Source organism: Rutidosis leptorrhynchoides, chromosome 3 (genome assembly GCF_046630445.1).
Source record: "Rutidosis leptorrhynchoides isolate AG116_Rl617_1_P2 chromosome 3, CSIRO_AGI_Rlap_v1, whole genome shotgun sequence".
NCBI classification, from domain to species: Eukaryota; Viridiplantae; Streptophyta; class Magnoliopsida; order Asterales; family Asteraceae; genus Rutidosis; species Rutidosis leptorrhynchoides.
The window spans coordinates 32,437,588-32,444,755 of NC_092335.1; the positions used below are offsets into that span (position 1 = coordinate 32,437,588).

The window sequence follows — 7,168 nt, forward strand, 5'->3', positions numbered from 1 at the left end:
GAGCTAGGGTACACGCCAATTAGGCAATCATGTACAATATGAGAAAAATGTATCCTAGTCCACATTGACAGCTAGAAAAATTCAAGAATAGACTTGTTCAGTTATATGTGCATTGCATCAATTGCATTGCAAGAAAGAATGCTCACAGTTGACTCTAGCTAGACTTGAATACTTTGAGAACATAAAATAGCCTTAATTAAGCTTAAGGAGACAAATGAAGATCATATTTTATAGTAGTATATGAAGCATCGACTCAATATGACTTGGTTTTATTGCTGTGCTCTAATTCTCATCCTGAGAATTGGTAGTGCAGTAGATATCATACTTCCGAATCAGACCCTCAAAGATGGTGACACCATTATTTCAGCAAGTAATATATTTGAACTCGGGTTTTTCAGCCCTGGAAGTTCAAGTTTAAGGTACTTGGGGATATGGTATAAGAACATATCAACCGGTACCGTCGTATGGGTCGCTAATCGAGAAGTTCCACTTGTGGATCCAACATCTACACTTAAAGTAAACGACGAGGGAACTCTGCAGCTTCGTAGTGCTAGCGATAACTTGATTTGGTCGTCGCAAACACCGTACACATATAATAGTACCCCGGTCGTACAGCTTTTGGATTCTGGTAATCTTGTGATCAAAGATTATATGAGTGGCAACCTCATCTGGCAAAGCTTTGATCATCCTGGACACACGTGGCTGCCAGGAATGAAAATTGGTGTGGATCTTGTAACGGGGATACATATGAACTTGACGTCGTGGAAGAGTTATGATGATCCGTCACCAGGTTCTTATACAGTTTGGATGGACACCAACGGATATCCACAGTTGTACAATATGAAACACGAATCAAGTTTCCAACAAAGGTTTGGATCTTGGAACGGTCTGGGATTTACCGGGTTGCGTAGTGTAAGACCAAATATCTTCTATGAGTTTGAATCCGTTTTCACTAAAAAGGAGATTTACACCAGATTTACAGTATTAAACGGTTCATACTTTACAAGAATGATATTGGATAGCCAAGGCCAGTTTAGCCATTTAATTTGGCGTAACAAAGAGAAAACATGGGTGCTATATGTGTTGCAATTGAGGGATCAGTGTGACAGTTACAGGGTATGCGGTGCTTACGGAATCTGTGACGTGGATTCTATCCCGCCATGTATGTGTTTACAAGGTTTTGAGCCCAAGCTGCCAGAAGAATATCGGTCATCTGATTGGTCAAATGGGTGTAAGCATAAAACATCTACAAATTATGAAAATGGGAAAGAGTTACAAGGCGGCTTCATGAAGTTTACAAACCTGAAGTTACCTGACTCAAGGGATTCATGGTTCAATACTACCATGTCACTTGAGGAATGTAAGAATGTGTGTAATCATAAAGTCTCTTGCACAGCTTATGCAAACACTGATATTAGACACGGTGGAAGTGGATGCTTACTGTGGTTCAATGAACTGACTGATATGAGACAGGCTACGCCAGAAGATGGTTCAGGCCAAGATATCTACATAAGAATGGTCAAACCAAGTTCAAGTTTAATACGTAAGTGCATTAATTTGTGATTTCTTCCCATTTCTTATGGGCTTTCAAACATGATGCTAGTCATTGCATGTATAAAACCAGGAAGGTTGTATTGTATAGTAGTTGTAGTTAACAATGTACTCCGTATTACATAGCGACTACATATATATATATATATATATATATATATATATATATATATATATATATATATATATATATATATATATATATATATATATATATATATATATATATATATATAGGATCAATGGGGAAGTAACCAATCGGGGGGAAGCGGGGGAAGCAAAAAAAAAAAATTTCGTTTTTTTTGGAATTTTTTTTCAGTCATCAAGATCACAAGAAAATATGAACATTTAGAAAAGACACTTCGTGATGAATGTTATTATTTAGGCGGGAAAACGATCGACAAAAATAACATTCGAGATAATATTGTTCGTGAAGAATGTTAACGTTTTTTTTTTCTTCATGTTTTGTGAAGTAAAATTTAGCCCGATTTAGAGTTTAGGATTTAGGGTTTAGGGTTTGGTGTTTTGGGTTTATTCCATAAACCCAAAACACCAAACCCTAAATCCTAAACCCTAAACTCTAAACCGTTCGTGTTAAAAACTCAATCTAAATTCTAAATCAAAACCCTAAATCTAAATCCTAAACCCTAATATCTAAACCGTATAAACCCTAATATCTAAAACCTCAACATACGCTCGAAAAACACGATAATTGTTATATATTACTTCTTCGAGCGTTTTTCCGCCAAAATAAAAACATTTATCACAAAGTGTCTTTATTAAATGTTCATATTTTCATCCAATCTATAATGTTCGTGAACAAAGCTTTTTCAAAAAACGAAAAAAAAAAAAAAAAAAAGATTTTGCTTCCCCCCGATTGGTTACTTCCCTCTCTTGATCTTACCGCTATATATATATATATATATATATATATATATATATATATATATATATATATATATATATATATATATATATATATATATATATATATATAGTGTTTTAATCAAGAGGGAAGCACTTTTTTGGGAGGGAAATGGGGGAAGTAATTTTTTTCGTTTTTTTTTTTTTTGAAATTTTTTTTCAAGCATTAATATCACATGAAAATATGAATATTTAAAAAAGACACTTTGTGATAAATGTTATTATTTTGGAGGGAAAATGCTCGAAGAAATAAATGATAACATTCAATGCGATGAATGTTTTGCTTCTGTGTTTTTCTTAAGGGGTTAGAAATTAGGGTTTATTAACTAGGGGTTAAAAATTAGGGTTTAAAAATTAGGGTTTTGAGTTTAGAAATTAGGGTTTAGGGTTTAGAAATTAGGGTTCAGATTGAATCTTTAACACGAACGGTTTAGAGTTTAAAGTTTTTGGTTTAGGGACTAAACCCAAAACACTAAACCCTAAACCCTAACCCTAAACCTTAAACCCTAAATTTTAAATCGGGCTAAATTTTGGAAAAAAACTTCATATAAAATGAAAGAAAACAACGCTTCAAAAATATTATTAGGAGTAACATTACTCATGATGAATGTTATCAATTATTTCTTCAATCTTTTTCCCGCCTAAATAATAACATTCGTCACAAAGTGTCATTATTTAAATGTTCATATTTTCACCTAAATTTGATGTTTGAAAAAAAAAAAAATTCGAAAAATATGAAAAAAAATTACTTCCCCCCAAAAAAGTGCTTCCCTCTTGATGATGACCCTATATATATATATATATATATATATATATATATATATATATATATATATATATATATATAGGGGCAGGATCAATGGGGAAGTAACCAATCGGGGGGAAGCAATTTTTTTTTTTTTCCGTTTTTTGAAAAAAACTTTTTTCACGAACATTATAGATTGGATGAAAATAAGAACATTTAGAAAAGACACTTCGTAATGAATGTTATTATTTTGGTGGGAAAACGATCGACAAAAATAATATTCAAGATAATATTGTTCGTGAAGAATGTTAACGTTTTTTTTCTTCATGTTTTGTGAAGTAAAATTTAGCCCGATTTAGAGTTTAGGGTTTGGTGTTTTGGGTTTATTCCATAAACCCAAAACACCAAACCCTAAACCCTAAACCCTAAACTCTAAACCGTTCGTGTTAAAAACTCAATCTAAATCCTAAATCTAAACCCTAAATCTAAACCCTAAACCCTAAATTTCTAAACCCTAATATCTAAACCCTATAAACCCTAATATCTAAACCCTAATATCTAAACCATAATGTCTAAAACCTCAACATACGCTCGAAAAACACGATAATTGTTATATATTACTTCTTCGAGCGTTTTTCCGCCAAAATAATAACATTCATCACGAAGTGTCTTTTCTAAATGTTCTTATTTTCATCCAATCTATAATGTTCGTGAACAAAGTTTTTTCAAAAAACGGAAAAAAAAAAAAAAAAAAAAATTGCTTCCCCCCGCTTCCCCCCGATTGGTTACTTCCCTCTTGATCCTACCACTATATATATATATATATATATATATATATATATATATATATATATATATATATATATATATATATAACCTAATCTATATTATATATGTCTAATAGCATGCCAATATAACAAATAACATAAAAAAATCTCAATACATATTTGGGTTTTTTTTTGCAAAAGAAATTTTTTTTCCATAGTCGGACCTTTACTTAATACTGGCCGGGAAATAGAGAATAAGTTATGAAGGGATCGTGGTACAGTTAGGTTTTAGTATACTTATACTATAAGATCATAGTTTCCCTCAAAGATATAGCATTGTCGGAAATCTAAACATTCATTTTTTATTTTTTCAGAAAGGTAATCATACAATCTATCCCATATAGTATATACAAACCACACATATACATACTGCCTCACATAAGGCTTGAATCATAAACCTCTTGGTTTATGAATTCCTTACATACCATAGAGTATAAGCTCTTTGGTCAAATATCTAAACATTAAAAATGCTAGAATGTAATGATAGCTTGAGTAATACCGGGTCAAATTGCTTCAATGTTTGGTCCGCTTGTGTTTTTAGGAATTCAATTGGACTCTTGATTTTGTCCAAATCCATGTTTCTTAGTGCTGCAAATAATGAGATAATGTTAAGATTTGTTTCCTATATTGCTACTATGTATATCTGAAATCTGTAATAAGAACCTAAGAAAGAACAAACATGTTCATTTATTCTGCTCAATCAGTTTCTGTTATTTAAGTTTTCTCAAGTATCTTGTTTTTTAAAACTCGAACTTTGAGTCTTAATTAACATGGAAATGGTTGATTTGTGTTCATCATAGAGTGAGTACTAAACTCCGGTTTGACACCTATATACCCATTTATGTGGGTGCATATAAGGTTTTCTATATGCAACATGTTATTGTTAGCATCCCCGTTATACCAATATCACTAGTTTTTATAATGCTAATAAAACAATCATTCCTAAAGTTTGAAGTATATAAACCACAAACTACCACCGCTAACATTTTAAACTGATTAAAAGGAGACATGAAGAACAAGAAGAAATCAAATCTTAAAGTGACCATATCAATAGTACTTCCAGTGGTTCTGCTCGGCTTTGCACTGATATTATACGCTTGGAGAATAAAAAAGATACCACATCTTCTTAATGGCGTGTGTAAGTAAATTCTTGCAAGTTCCAAGCTTTCACTATATAAACAAGGAAACATGTTTAACTTCTTGTTTCTGTACGATTCTTATTTTATCTACTCCTTTTATTTTAATCTTTGGTTTAGTAAGCAAGAACCAGAAGCAAGATTTGGAACTTCCAGTGTATAGCTTAAATCAAATAGTAAAGGCAACCGACAATTTTGCAATCAAGAATAAGCTGGGGCAAGGAGGTTTTGGTGCAGTTTACAAGGTAACTTATTCTCCATAAACTACTGTATCAAAGGAACAAACACTAATTTATGTACTTAAAGATATTCTTTTGCAACGATATTCGCTATCTATGTCTTCGTATTCATATATATAAAAGAAATAAATAAAAAAACTAGTCTGAGTCAATAAGTGTATGTTACCAATTGAGTATATGATGATCTTTAGGGTGTGCTTGACGAAGGAGGAGAGATCGCTGTGAAGCGGCTATCAAAGACATCAAAGCAAGGACTAGTTGAATTTCAAAATGAAGTCTCATGTATAGCCAAGCTTCAACACCGAAATCTAGTGAAGCTTTTGGGATATTGCATTCAAGGAGATGAAATGATGTTGATTTATGAGTACATGCCGAACAAGAGCTTGGACTTTCTATTATTTGGTTAGGGGCTGAGCACAAACTTGATTAACTACTTGAAACTTGTAATACAAACTAACAAAGAATTTGAATTTGCGGCAGATGAACATAACTCTTTGTTACTTGATTGGACTCAACCATATCACATTATCAATGGGACTGCTAGAGGACTTCTTTATCTCCATCAAGATTCTAGACTTAAAATAATCCACAGAGATCTGAAAGCAAGCAACATTTTGCTTGATTCTAACATGAATCCAAAAATTTCAGACTTTGGCTTGGCTAGAATGTTCAAAGAATCTGAGAATGAAGCCAATACAAACAAAGTAGTTGGGACACTGTAAGCATCTATTACCTGCATTATTAATTATAGCTTATGATGTCTTGTTTATCATTTTAAAGATGCAAATGTGATGCAGTGGTTATATCTCTCCCGAGTATGCAGCAAATGGTCTTTTCTCAGTTAAATCAGATGTATTTAGCTTTGGAGTTTTGGTGCTAGAGATTATCAGTGGGAAGAAAAACAGAGGATTTTCACATCAAGATCACCATGACAACCTTCTTGGGCATGTAAGTTAAAGTGAAAACATACAGTTTCATATTCAGTAATTTGGTTACATATAACCTGAATTAACAAACTTTTTTGGTTTAGGTATGGAGACTTTACAAAGAAGGTAGGCACCTTGAACTGGTTGATGACACTCTAGGGGGCTCATGGACTGTTTCTGAAGTGCTTAATCAATCCATGTTGGTTTATCATGTGTACAACAACATGCAGATGACAGGCCAAATATGTCGTCTGTGGTTCACATGTTGAGTGGTGATGGTGCACTACCTCTGCCAAAACAGCCTGGTTTTTTTACAGAAGTGAGTACGTCTGAACATGAGTCTACCTTAATCATGCCACAAGTTCCAAATTCGATCAATGAAGTCACACTCACACAATTAGATGCCCGATAATTACATAAAGGTCTAATAGGACCACAACTAAGTACGTGATTTACATACAGTAACTAGTGTCTGTCTACACACAAAGTGCTTTTAAGATTGTTTTGTATTTTATATTAAGCGTACCCCTAATTCATTGTAATCTTGTATCTGTTGATTCAGATAAATAACTACTAGACTGAAGTAAGCTACTTAGTCAAACAGAGTTATAATCTTTATTAAGTCACATTATAATAAGTGAGAGAAATAATATTAAAATGAGAAAAAAAAAGATTACAGGAACAGACTACATATATTCTTTGGTAACTTTTAACAAACAGTTGGTGGGCAACGTGTAGAAGCCAATTGAGATTTGGAAACATACATGAGATAAAAGCGTGAAAATTTGGAGATTAACTAATTACCTCGAACAGATCCTGC

At 32.8% G+C, this 7,168-nt stretch overlaps 1 pseudogene; it reads left to right on the forward strand.

Annotated features, from left to right (window-relative positions):
• The first annotated feature begins 240 nt into the window (after positions 1-240).
• LOC139899842 (G-type lectin S-receptor-like serine/threonine-protein kinase At4g27290) lies at positions 241-6,808 on the forward strand (annotated as a pseudogene).
• The last annotated feature ends 360 nt before the right edge of the window (positions 6,809-7,168 follow it).